This window comes from Dasypus novemcinctus, chromosome 4, assembly GCF_030445035.2.
Source record: "Dasypus novemcinctus isolate mDasNov1 chromosome 4, mDasNov1.1.hap2, whole genome shotgun sequence".
Lineage (NCBI taxonomy): Eukaryota > Metazoa > Chordata > Mammalia > Cingulata > Dasypodidae > Dasypus > Dasypus novemcinctus.
Window position 1 is genome coordinate 11,783,908 of NC_080676.1, and position 12,844 is coordinate 11,796,751.

Here is a 12,844-nt window from a genome sequence, read left to right on the forward strand (position 1 = left end):
AATATCCCTGGAGTTTTGAGAGGAGGACTGCTGCTGTTTGTGCTTAAGTCATTATTAAAGAGACAAAGGCACACCAGGATAAAGCTGCTGGGAAGTTTCCTTTAGTAGTAGAATGTATTCAATAAATAGTGCTCACCTGGAGGAACGGTGCCAAAGAGCTCCTTCTTTTGTGTGTGTATGTAATTACTTGTCACTCTATCTAAATGCCATATCCGGCAGAGCTTATCTTCCTTTAGACATTTACAATAGCCTCCACGTTGGGACTGCCAACAGGAGATTGCTCGGTTCTGGAAAGAGAAGTTTTAACGGTACAATATTAATAGCATGGGATTTCCCCCTCCCCATAAAAAAAATGTGATCAAAGATATCAGAAGGGTGATGTCACGCCTTGAGCATATGAAAGGCATCCCAGGTATTATGGCCTGCTTGCCATGCTACTTTTTGGAAAATGAAGTGTGTAAGGACTTAGCTCCTTCGGAGAAGCAATCTGAATTTTGTCAGGGTTATGGCCATCGGTTGGCTACTCAGCAATCTGTAGCATTGACACAAGTCGAGCTGCTGAGTTGCCAGAGGAAGCAAACAGAGCCACAGTGCCTCATGGCTAAATACCCTCTCTTCCCCGTGATGTCCGTAGCAATTTGGCTTTAGGTCTGCCACTCCTTTCTCCCACCTTCAGCTCAGCCTGAGAAAGGCTGTCATGGTACAAAGCTGCAGAAAGCCTCAACATCTCACTGCAGGCAGAGAGGGCTGTCAGTAACCTAGCAACATGGCAACAGAGGCATCCTTGTGCTGTTTAATTTTTCAAGTAATGAAATGATAGTCATAACATTTTGCATTTAAACAGCACAGTCTCCAAAGACCTACAGCCCCTTGTGAATAGAGAATAAGAAGCCTAAGAACTTATCCATCGGTATAATGACTAGCTCCATTTTACAGATCGGTAAACTAGAGCAAAACAGGGCACACTGGTCCATTCCATGTGAGCAGCAGGACTACAGCTAAGAAGCATACAGAAAGAATTGCCAGCCAATGGAAAATTCTAAAGAAAGGGAGCTATAGACTAGATACTTTTTCCCCATTAAACTTTACAACACCTAGGGAACAGACACTGTTCTTCATATATTTTGAAAAGTGCTGACCTTACTGATTGCTAAATAATAAATGAAATCAATGGGTCTGTCTTATAGCCTCACTCTTGACCAGGGAATCAGCAAAGTCTTTGCAAAGACATGGTTGGTTTTCTGGAAGTGTGATTATTCTCTGATTGTTTCCTGAAAATGTAATTCATTTCTTAGCCAAAGGCTGATACTGTTGTTTGTTAACTCCTTCTCCTTGGCCAACAGTGGCAGTTTAAAACATCACCAGGAATTCCTTGACTCTCCTTTCCCTGAGAGATAGGGTCTTTGTACTCTCCCCTAGAGTCTGGATGGGTTTGTGACTGATTCAACCAATAGAATATGGTCTCAGCTGGTGCTGTGCGACTTGCAAGGCTAAATTGTAAAAGGTAATCTGCGGTCACCCCTCGGGCTGAAGTGTGGTTTGCTGGCCTGGCGGGGGAGCGGCCGCGGCAGGCCAAGCCGCTGCCCCCATAATAGGGTGGCTGGTCGGACTCACCGCCACCCCTGAAGGGAGCTTGGCATGGGCGCAGAGTGCCCTCGGGTCTCCCCTTCTCGGCAGCCATGCTTCCGCGGCCGCCCCTCCTCCCGGATGGCGCCACACGATGCCTGTAGGGCATCTTCTTCTTTCTCCCTGCGCAGGCGCAGGGCAGAAAATTCCAGTCTGCCCTTTTTCCCTCCCCCGACAGCAGCAACAGCCAGGTGTGGGCGGAAAAATCCAGCCCGCCCTTTTCCCTTCCCCCGACAGCAGCAACAGCCAGGCGGGGGCGGGAAACTCAAGTCTGCCCTCCACCCCAGCAACAGCAGCCACCAATCCCTAAACCCTGCCCCTTCCCCCAGCAACAGCGACAGCCAATCCCTAACCACCACCCCTCCCCCGTCCAGTACCGCCCACTGACCTTTCGCCGGCAACCAATCAGAACAGGGCGTGGCTTCGACCAATCAGCCTTCCCCAGCCCCTATAAAACTGTTGCCTCTCCCTCAGTAAAGTGGACTTGCGTGTTTACCTTGTCTACGCGGTAGTTCTTCTGCCGTGCGCCCTCCAGTCCTGAGAGCCCCCGACAAGGGCCTAGCCTCCCTTGTCCCCAGTTCATCGCCTGCTTCTCCGGGCGACCCCTTCGTTGCCGGCTTCGCCGGGCGACCCCGTCAGCCGAACCGCGCAACCCCTTGTGAGACCGATCCCTCGTCTGCTGCCGGACCGACCCCTCGTCCCAAGTGGGACCGACCCCTCGTCCGCAGCCAGACCCCACCTCTACCGACCGAGCAAACCGTCGCAGTAATCCTGCGTCCACCTTGTTCTCTGGAACACTCATATTTGGAGCCCAGGGCAATCGTGTAGAAATGGGGTTGTCATTCTGTGTGGAAGCTCAAGCCACGTGAACAGACCACGTGCAGAACTCTGGTTAACTGTTCCAGCTGCGGCCAGCCTTTGAGTCATTTCCATCCAGGCACCAGACACGTGAGTGCCGATGATTATTTTGGGCCCTAGTTGTTCTAATCTTGCCGCTGAAGTCCCTGTCATCATGAAACAGATACCGGCCACTCACGTCTGTTCTGCCCTTTCCTACTGTTTTATGCCAGTAAGTGTAAGGAAATTTCTTCAGCATCATTAGTAACTGAAACACTAACATGCACCCTCCTTTGCATGGGGATGTCTTAGGCTGTGGCCCTTGCTCCACTCCTGAGGGTGAATGCTTCCTTATCTCGGGCAACTGTGGTTTAGATTGGGCATGGTCATGAGGTACAATTCTGGTCAAAACTTTAGTGGAGAAGTTGGCTGGGGCTGCTTTGGGGAAAAGTTTTTTTTGCGCTCAAGGTTTGCAGAGCCAGGTGGTTCTCAGTGTGACCTTTGGATGGTGTCCCACATGGTGCCTATACTTGTGACGCCATCCTGGGACTGTCAGGGGAGCCAGCAGTCTAAAGGACAAGCCACTCAGGGACAGGACAGGAAGGAAAAGGGCTGGAGTCTTTGGTCAAGCAATCCTGGAACTACCTCTCTCTTTTGATCTCTTCTTATGCAATATAATCTCATTGTTTCAGTCTTTTTGCATTGGGTCTTTGAAGGGCTTCAGCCAAAATCTCCTAAACAGTCCTTGATATTTCAGGGCATAGGTTTTGGTCCTAAAGATCTGGGTTCAAATCTTGGTTCTGCCATGGAATAGCTATGTAAATGAGTTGTTCTGACCTTTAGTTTCTTCATCTATAAAATTGAGATAAGGGTTGTAGCAGTTTGATATAGTTATGAATTCCAAAATTAGATATCGGATTATGTTTGTAAACTGGTTTGTACCTGGGTGTGATTAACTTATGATTAGGGCTTTGATTGGGCCACATCAGTAGGGTGTTGTGTCCCCATCCCTTGGTGGGTGGGGGCTCACAGGTAAAAGGCATGGCAAAGGACAGAGTTGGAGTTTTTTGATGCTGGAGTTTAGAGCCAGAGCCCAGGAAGTGAATACACAGGAGAAGAACAGAGGAACAGAGACAGCTCCTTACACATGGCAGAAGCCTCAGGGGGAGAGAGAGAGCCATTTGCCTGCTAGTCTACTGCTGGATTGTGGAGAGAGCACAGCAGCTGAGCCCAGAGAGAAATGCAGCCCAGGGAAGAGAGGACGGACCCAGGAAGCCTGACCTCTTGGCAGACGTCGGCAACCATCTTGCTCCAACATGTGGCAATAGATTTTGGTGAGGGAAGTAACTTATGCTTTACGAACTGTAAGCTTCTACCCCAAATAAATACCCTTTATAAAAACCAACCGATTTCTGGTATTTTGCATCAGCACCCCTTTGGCTGACTAATGCAAGGGTGTTTTCATCATTAACGATGAAATCATGCACTAAGTACTTGTTGAGTGCCTTCTGTGTGCTGGCACCTTCTCTCCACACTGGGGAAACGGCTTCCAGCCCTTATGGTGGTTAGCTGCTAATGAGGAAGTCAGCTAATAAGTACATGAGCAAGAGAATCTCAGCTAGTGGCACACGCTAGGAAGATTAATGAGAAGAGGTATGTAAAATGCTTAACACTAGGCCTGGCACACAGCAAGCAATCAGTAAAGGGCATCTTTAATTTTTAAAATTAAAGTTAAGAGTATTCGGATTATCATTAGGAAAAGGATGAAGTTGTTGTAGCCTGCTTTGGAATGCACTGGTCTGAATTTTTACCCTTTCCAGATCCTGGCTTTGTCTCCTTCCCCTGCTGTGCCCCATCCCAACGAACTGGAGATGGTGAGCGACTGTCAAGGAGTGGATTCTGTTGAAAGGGTGCTCACTGGCCCCTTTCTGGCCCTTGGGCAGCCAGGGCAGTTGAAAGTAGAGCTGGCCCTCCGTGGTGACCCTGGAGTAGCTATGTCAGGAGGTGGCCTAGTGTCAGCAGGCATCTGGGGCTCTCCTCTGGAAATCCCCTACTTAGGCAGCCCACGTGTGCAAAGTGGGTAGAGGGGAAAAATGCCTCTTAGAGTCTGTAGCAGTTTGATATTATTTATGAATTCCAAAAATAGGTACTGGATTATGTTTATAAATTGGTCTGTCCCTCTACGCATATTAGATTACATTGGATTCAGGGATTTCACTTTCACTTGATTAAATAATGACTGAGGCTTTGATTGGGCCGTGTCAGTAAGACGTTGAGTCCCCGCCCCCTTAGTGGGCCAGGGCTCACAGAGAATTTACACCGCAGAGAAGGGAATTTGGAGCTTTAGTGCTGGAGCTGGGAAGTAAGCACACAGAGAAGCCTGGTCCTGAGGCAGAGGCCGTGGGAAGAGACACGAGCTGTTCACCTAACAGTTCAGAGCTGACCTTGTGGAGAAAACAGAGCAGCTGAGCCTGGAGAGAATCAAGTCCTGCAGAGAGAGGCAAAGCCTAAAGAGCATGATAGTCTACAGCTGACCTTGTGAAGAAAACAGCAGCTGAGCCTGGGCAGAAACGAGCCCTGGGAGAAAGATGACACTTATCCCAGCCTGTAGCTGGTATTGGAAGAAGCTGGGACCATGGAGCCTTGAAAGGAAGAGGAAGGGTGAATGTCGGCAGCCATCCTGCTCCAACATGTGGCAACAGACTTTGGTGAGGGAAGTAACTTACGCTTTATGGCCTGGTATCTGCAAGCTTCTACCCCAAATATATACCCTTTATAAAAGCCAACAGATTTCGGGTATTTTGCATCAGCACCCTTTGGCTGACTAATACAGGCTCGATAGGCCAAGACCATTCATTGAATTTTGTGAGGGCTTGGCTTATTATGTGGATAGTCTAGCCTTTGCAGCAACAGGCTAAATATGCTAAATACCTGAGATTTTGCAGGGAGATATGGGCCAGGCATTTCTAAGTCTCTTTAAACTGTGGTGGTGTCCAAGAAATAGTAATGCATGAAATGTCATGGCTCTCCACTCCCCACTCCAAATGGCAGAGAAAATTCTATAGATGGCCCTCTTCTGATTCCCCTGACAGAGGCTGGGGCTTTTTTTTCTGTTTTCTTTTGCATTGTCTTATTTCTCTGTTAAGGTGTCTAACTGCTCTTTTCTTTTTTCCTAATATTCACAGCTTGTCAATGGTAAATAGGACTCAAGAGCAGCTTTGATACATGCGCACCCCTCCAGCTGAGAGGCTGAGTGCAGGGCTTTCCTTGCCTGGGGGTCTGAGGCAGTGCCCGTGTGGTGTGCTGCTTTGACCCTGGCTAACCTGAAGAGTAACTGCATCTCTCCGCTCTCTGAGCTGTGTGGTTTGCTAGGCTGGCCGTTGGACCTGGCTGGGGTCTTTGGGCTGCTGTTGTTAAGCCCGTGGACAGAAAGGCCAAGGGCTAACTGCTCCGCCCTGTCTGCTTGGCTCCTGGGAGCTGCAGCTGTGTGGCCCTGATGTCATGGGTGATGGGCCCTGGCCACTCAACTGTGCAGAGTCTTGACTCCAAAAACGCACAAGCCACCCTTCTTTTGTGTGTATATTTGCTTCTGCTCAATGAAGCATTTCCCTGGAGCTCAGGATGGCACTTTTTTTTTTTAAGGGGATTGCCCAGTTCCAAATGCCTCTTGCAGCCTTGGAAAGGAATCCTGCTGAGTCACTACAGGTGGCCGAATACCGTGGCTAGAGCTGGCAGTGACGGAGGAGGGCAGTCCTTGGGGCTTTGCTGAGGGGTGGAGTGGTCATACAGGGAAGATAAGTAGTTGTCTTCTGGGACCACTACCTGTCATCCCAACTTCCTCTTTTCTCTTTTGTTTATTCAGAAACTACTTGGGCTCTTGAATCAGAGAGATTTAGGCTTGAAAGCCGAATTTGCCATGTAGTCACTGTTTGCTCTTGGGTAAGTTACTTAACCTCTCTGAATCTGGTTTTTTGTTTATTTTTTTGTCATGGCTCTGAAGACAATGCTTAACACACAGGATTTTGGGAAGTATTAGAGGAGACCACTGCATAGCACAGAGCTCAATGGCTGTCTCATTTTAGCTGTCCTCCCGGATAATGCAAGTGTCACATGCATTATCAATGTGCTTATCAATGAGTACTCTCTCATCACCAACTGATAATTAAAGTAAGGATGGCAGGAGTTTGTAGAGAGGGTCAGATGGGGGAGAGAATCTTGTAGGAAATGGGTGATAGCAGCAAAGTCATTGATTTTCACACTTGATAACTTGCCCTGAGGCCAGGACCATTAGGGGAATATCATTCAGTTCTAAGGTACTCACATTTTCACAGTTCAGTATCCCTGAATTTTTAATTCATTTTACAATTCATGGCATTTGTAATTATGATCGACTTTAAATTCTAGTGGAATGAAACCAGAATGCATCTTATAATTGATGGCGTCTTAGTTTTGATGAATATGGTATTTGGGTCTCCTAGAATTGCTCTGAACAATATAGTTAGCCACATGTAGATTTTATGATACACTGTAGTGTAAAATACTTGCTTGATATTGAAGACTTAGTATGAGAAAAAAAGTTAAAATATCTCATGGATAATTTTTTAACAGATTACATATTGAAATAAAAATATTTTGGAAATATTAGGTTAAATAAACTAATATTAAAATTGATCTCACCTATTTCTTTTTTGTTTTGAGGTGGCTACTAGAAAATACAAAATTTCATATGCCACTTGCCTTATTTTTCCTAGAATGCTATTGTAACAAACCTGTAGAAAGATGACAGCTCCCAATCCCAGATGTGGCTTGGATGCTGAGACTGAGTAAGCCGCACACATATCAAGAGAGTGTGAAAAGATTTAATACTCACATAATGAGGCTTTCTGGGGAGAGAAGAGTGGATCCCAAGCAGGTATGAAAATGGCTTGAAAGAGCAGGAAAAGGAAACTGGCTAGGGGTTTGTATGGTGGTTGGAGGGCAGGGTTCCCACGCAGGCTGGCAGGGCCTTTCTGGTTTAAAACTCCTGCCACGGCCGAAGAAGGGAGCACTGGGCTTTCTTTTCAGCATTCCCACATGTGAATAGAAGGGGAAGAGCCGGAGGTGAGGCTTAAGAGCTGTCAGCAAACATCAAAGACTGAAGTGAGATATTTACTTCATTTTCTAGTCCTGTGCCCTTATTTTACTGATGAGGACTCACACACAGAGATGGGATGTGACTTGCCCAAGGTCACACAGCTAATGATAGCGCTGGCTTTGGAAGCTCTCTTCCCCCACATCTCATGGAAAGATACCTTGAAGGACAAGAGGATTCTTTTCCCAGGGGACGGTTGACCCATTTCGTGGCTCTCCTGAGAAGAAGAAGTGCTGAAGGGGCAAGGCATGGCAGCTGCCTCAGGGTTGCTTTCTTGGTAGGGCAGCCCCAAGCCAACTTGGCCCAGGCTTGCTGAGAAGCTGGCTCAGGAAAGGGACTTGAAAAGTAAGTACAAATGCAACATAAAATGAAAAGGAAGTCGAGAGTATGAACAAAGCAGAAACAAATCCATGAGAACTGAGTGGGCTTTGTGCACTCACGTGCTTGGACATTAAAGTGGTTTTGAATCGAGCCAGGAAACGCACACACCTACATTTTGCTTGAGGATTAAAAACTTCCAGGAGAGGTTATTAGTCCAGGAACAGAGGTATCACATTGCAGGAGCAGAGCTTAAATGCTTTCAAAAGAAAAGGAAATAAACTTATAGTGGCTTAATACTTCCAGGAGAGTCATTTAGAGAGTACAGCATGCATTTTGGGAACCCTTACTACTTAAAAACACACTTGGGGGAGGGATTGGTTTTAAAACCTGAATCTTTGCCTTGCCGTTGGCTTCTCTGGCATGTCAGTGTTTTCTGTTTATTGTATCACATAAAAATAAATCTGAATTTGTTTTGATTTTTCTGATTTTTTTTCCTCCCTGGGAAGAGAACAGCCTCTTTGATAGATATTATTTTGGATAAAGTCTCAAATAATTAATCACCAGTCTCAGCTGATAGTTGCTGGGGCCTAGAATACCCTCTATCTGCTACTTTCCAGGAAGAGAGAATGGAAAGAGTTGATCAAGAGCTCCTCCTACCTCCATCACCTGATGAATGCATAAGCCCCTTGTAGTTGTAGTTGCAAGTAACTATGAATCTTGTCTCTCAATGAATTAATCTTGGTGGTTACTATGGGTCCCAACGGGAGGGGGAGGGAGGAATGAAATTGATGGAACATGGGGCATTTTGGTGGTGATGGAATTGTTCTACATATCTTGCAATGATGGATGCAGATCATGTTGAATGTCATCAAAATTTATGAAGTGTATGGTCCAAAATGTAAACCATAATGTAAATCATTGACCAGGGTTAGTAGCAAGGTTTCAATATTTGTACATCAACTGTAACAAATGTACCATCCACATGTAAAATGTTCTTAATTGGGGAAAGGGGGATAGGGGAAGGATATTGGGTATATGGGAATCCCCTGTATTCTGTATGTGACTTTTCTGTAACCTAATGCTTCTTTGAAGACAAAATGAAAAAAATAAATAAGACACTGGGGGAATAAGTGGAAGAAAATGTCACTGTACATACAATACAATAGATCTTACAGTGATGAAAAGCATAATGCCAAAAAATTTTTTTAATTTTGTATTTTTTGTTATATTTTATTTGTTATTTTTAAAACTATCATTGTTATTTCATTTTCTTATTAACTGTATTTGATTATATAGTTGGCTTCATTTTTGAGGAAGTTTTGGGTCACAGGAGGGCCACGACTGTGGCAGGGGAGGATCATTGGTGTGGGGTGTCAGTGATGGGGGATACATGGGAGGACGTTCACCTGGGGCATACCTATAAGGCATATAAATGAGTTCAGCTGTTCATGGGGCATTGTCATGGTGGTTGTAGATTCACACAATAACCAAAAGAATATTGAATTCCCTTCCTGGGGAGCTCTGCCACATTTTCTAATGGGGCAGCAAGAACGTCCTGATTACAGGGGCAGTGACTAGTGAAGGAGGATGGACCATTGACAGGCCCTTGATATTGATTACCATACTTATGAACATTTACTTTTGAAATAGAAACTTAGCCATAGAAACTTAGCCTAGTATTATGGGTTACTTAAGAGTTACCCCCTGAGAGCCTCCGTGTTGCTCAAATGTGGCCTCTCTTTAAGCCAAACTAGCATATAAGTGCATTACCTTTCCCCTAGCATGAGACATGACTCCCAGGGATGAGCCTCCTTGGCACTGAGGGATTACTACCAAGTACCAACTAGCAATGCAACTGGAAAAAAACCTTGACCAAAAGGGGAAAAGGGCAAAGACAAATGAGTTTATGTGGCTAAGAGACTTCAAAGTGAATTGGGAGGTCATTCCAGAGGTTACACTTATGCACGTCTCAGCAGAATTTCATTGATTGCCAAAGTAAATATTGCCTCAAATAGCAGGGTTCCTGAGGGCTCTGGAGATATCCACACACTATAGGCAGGCGAACAGCTCAGGAGCTTGGTGCCCTGCTAGTGGGCCCTACTTTGGAATTTATGCACCCCAGTGTGGTGTGACCGAATTAGACTCAGTTGTGGTTTCCCTACACATGGCTCTTCTGCCCCTTCTATTTGAACCTATAGTTGGCACTAGACTCGATTCGTGTATGCCCAAAAGACTTAAATCTTTGGGCTTTCTATGTACAGCTGGGCCCTGAATCTCAACAGTGATGCAACACCTACTCTCAAGTTCACTGGACTCACCCAGGACAACTAACAAGGAGATGCTGATAGACAGCGACCATCCCAACGAACAGAGAGAGTCTGCAACTGCTAGCAAGATAGTCCCATCCATCTGCCCCATGGGATATAAGCCCCTCTCAATTAGAGGTGGAGTGGGCATCACTATCCCAGAATCCTCAGGACTGGGGAATGAATGATAGCTAGAGTAGACTTACTGTTATTCTACTATAGACTTATTGTGATTCAAACAATGGAAGAATTGTTACCATTGATGTGGAGGCAATGGCCACTGGAGGTTCTGAGGGGAGGGAGAGGGAAAAATAGGTGTAATATGGGGACATTTTCAGGACTTGGGAATTGTACTGAATGACATTGCAATGACAGATACAGGCCATTATATATCTTGCCATAGCTTACAAAATTGTGCAGGAGAGAGTGTGAACTACAAGGTAAACTATAATCTATGCTTACTGCCAATGCTTCAAAATGTGTTCACCAATTGTAACAAATGTACCACACCAAAGAAGGATGTTGTTAATGGGGAAAGTGTGGGAGGGGTAAGGAGTGGGCATAGGGGAATCCGCATATTTTTAATGTAGTATTTATGTAATCTAAGTATCTTTAAAAAAATAAAAAAGTATATAAAAAAATAATCATATTGTAGTACATCCATACAATGAAATACTTTTTAGCAATAAAAAGAAATGAGCTACTAGTGAACACAACATGAATGAATCTCAAAAGCGTTATTCTAAGTGAAAGAAGCCAAGCCCAAAGACAACCTCTTGCCTGATTCCATTTGCAGGAATTTCTTGGAAAGGCAAAACTTTTTTTCTTAACTGAAGAAAATTCTCAACAACTATTTTTCCTATCAAAGTTTGTTATGTGTATAGACTGAACCTTATAACATATCCACAGTAATTAATGAAAGCAGACAATTTGTGATTCATTAATTTATTTATTGTCTAGATTAATTTGCAGTTATTGGTATAGGACTGTTGACCAAGTGTAACACTTTTGAAATGAAGGCACAGATATTCAGACACATCACTTAATTATGGAATAAAATTCAACAAAATATTTGACTTTAGATAAATGGCGAGATATAGGAAAATATTTAATTCAATAAAAATATATATGATGACTCTCCTCTAAATTTCAGGTATTCATTCTATGATCTTCATTCATTTCTTCTTTTATTCAGCTGGTATTTACTATGCAGCTATTGCATGTGAAGCAAAAATTATCGCCATCGCTATTAATTGAAAACAGAGACAAGTAAGCATATGCTTAAAAAGCACGATGATTTTTAAAAGTACCACATAAGTCGTTTATCAGATACATTCAGAAGCTCTTATGAGACTAGAGAAGAGGTTGCAATACAATCTGTTGCTAGGAGAAAGGGGTTAGGTGGCAGGAAGGGAAGTGGAGAAAGACTGCGAAGAGAGGCTGCTGGGTCACATTTGATATGAGTTTTGAGAATGATGAGTTTGTTTACCTGTTGACAAAAGAGAGAGGCATTCCATCCAAGCCGAAGTAGCAAATAAAAGTTAAGAGCCTTGAGCCATGTGTTGTATGCGCTTAACTACAAAATCAGTTTGAAGGAGTTTTATGGAAGGAACATCTGCTTTTACATGATAAGTTAAAAAAAAAGAGCTCCTCCGACAGCAAGAGAATTTAATAAATATTTGTATCTGTATCAGTCTGCGATTGTCTGATGAATGGGACACAATGGGCATTATAAAAGTAAAAGCCATGGATAACATCCAATTACTTAAATTTAGCTTTGAACTCTTTTTTTTGTTTGGTACTGTCTTTTGAATATGGGAGAGGGGGCAGATTTTATGGTTGAAACAATACCAACATATATCAAATGTGTGTGCACACCAGGCAGTTTCTCAGTTGTGATGTCATCTCTATGAGTCTGTTCTTTACTATCTGAGACTTTTTTGCTTGGAGAGGAGCACTGCTACCTCTCTTTTCTCTGATGCCCAATTTATTAACTTTTTAGACTTTATCAGACAATAAGCATTCCTCTGATCATTAAATAATTAATGTTTCTCTAAATATTTGCACACTACCTAGCAAAATGAATAAATCAAAACTTAGGAATTTGAGAAGATATTCTCCCTGCCTCCCAGGAAAATTAAACAGTTAATTTTTACAAGGCTAAGGCATCAGATTTTCTGGAATGCTTTAAACACCCTAAGAAGAGGACAAAACACACAGAATATCACAGTGATTGCAGAACTTCCTACCATTATGCTTACACTGGGGATTTAAATGTTGTATTTTCTATCCGTATCTGTATCCTGATTCTCACTCTTACTCTTATCCCTCCCCAGGGCAGCATTCATTTGACCAGACCAGCTTGGATGTCATGTTCTGGGTTACACCAGCTGATTTGTGGTCTGGACACAGGACCTGTTTTTTAAGTTCAAGATAATTTAAACCAGAGCCCTGGTCATTTGGCTGGCCCACTTTTTAATTTGTTTCTCTTGCTGCCTTAGGAGGATTTAGGCCTTTGAGGCTTTTAGGGTTTTGAGACTTGTTTTTGCCATTGTCCTGCCATCATTGTATGTTTTCCAGGTCTTTGAGTGTTAGTTATGCTTTCTTAGATATCTCATAATTA

The 12,844-nt window shown here is 44.0% G+C and overlaps 1 long non-coding RNA gene across 2 annotated transcripts; it reads left to right on the forward strand.

Annotated features, from left to right (window-relative positions):
* Positions 1 to 4,820: 4,820 nt before the first annotated feature.
* On the forward strand, positions 4,821 to 10,887 carry LOC131278172 (uncharacterized). 2 transcript variants are annotated; one of them, XR_011648568.1, is made up of 4 exons: positions 4,821 to 5,171; positions 6,326 to 6,402; positions 7,215 to 7,375; positions 7,628 to 10,887. It is a non-coding gene; the product is annotated as an uncharacterized lncRNA (long non-coding RNA). The 2 variants fall into 2 exon arrangements; XR_011648567.1 differs by having other exon boundaries at positions 7,215 to 10,887.
* Positions 10,888 to 12,844: the final 1,957 nt, after the last annotated feature.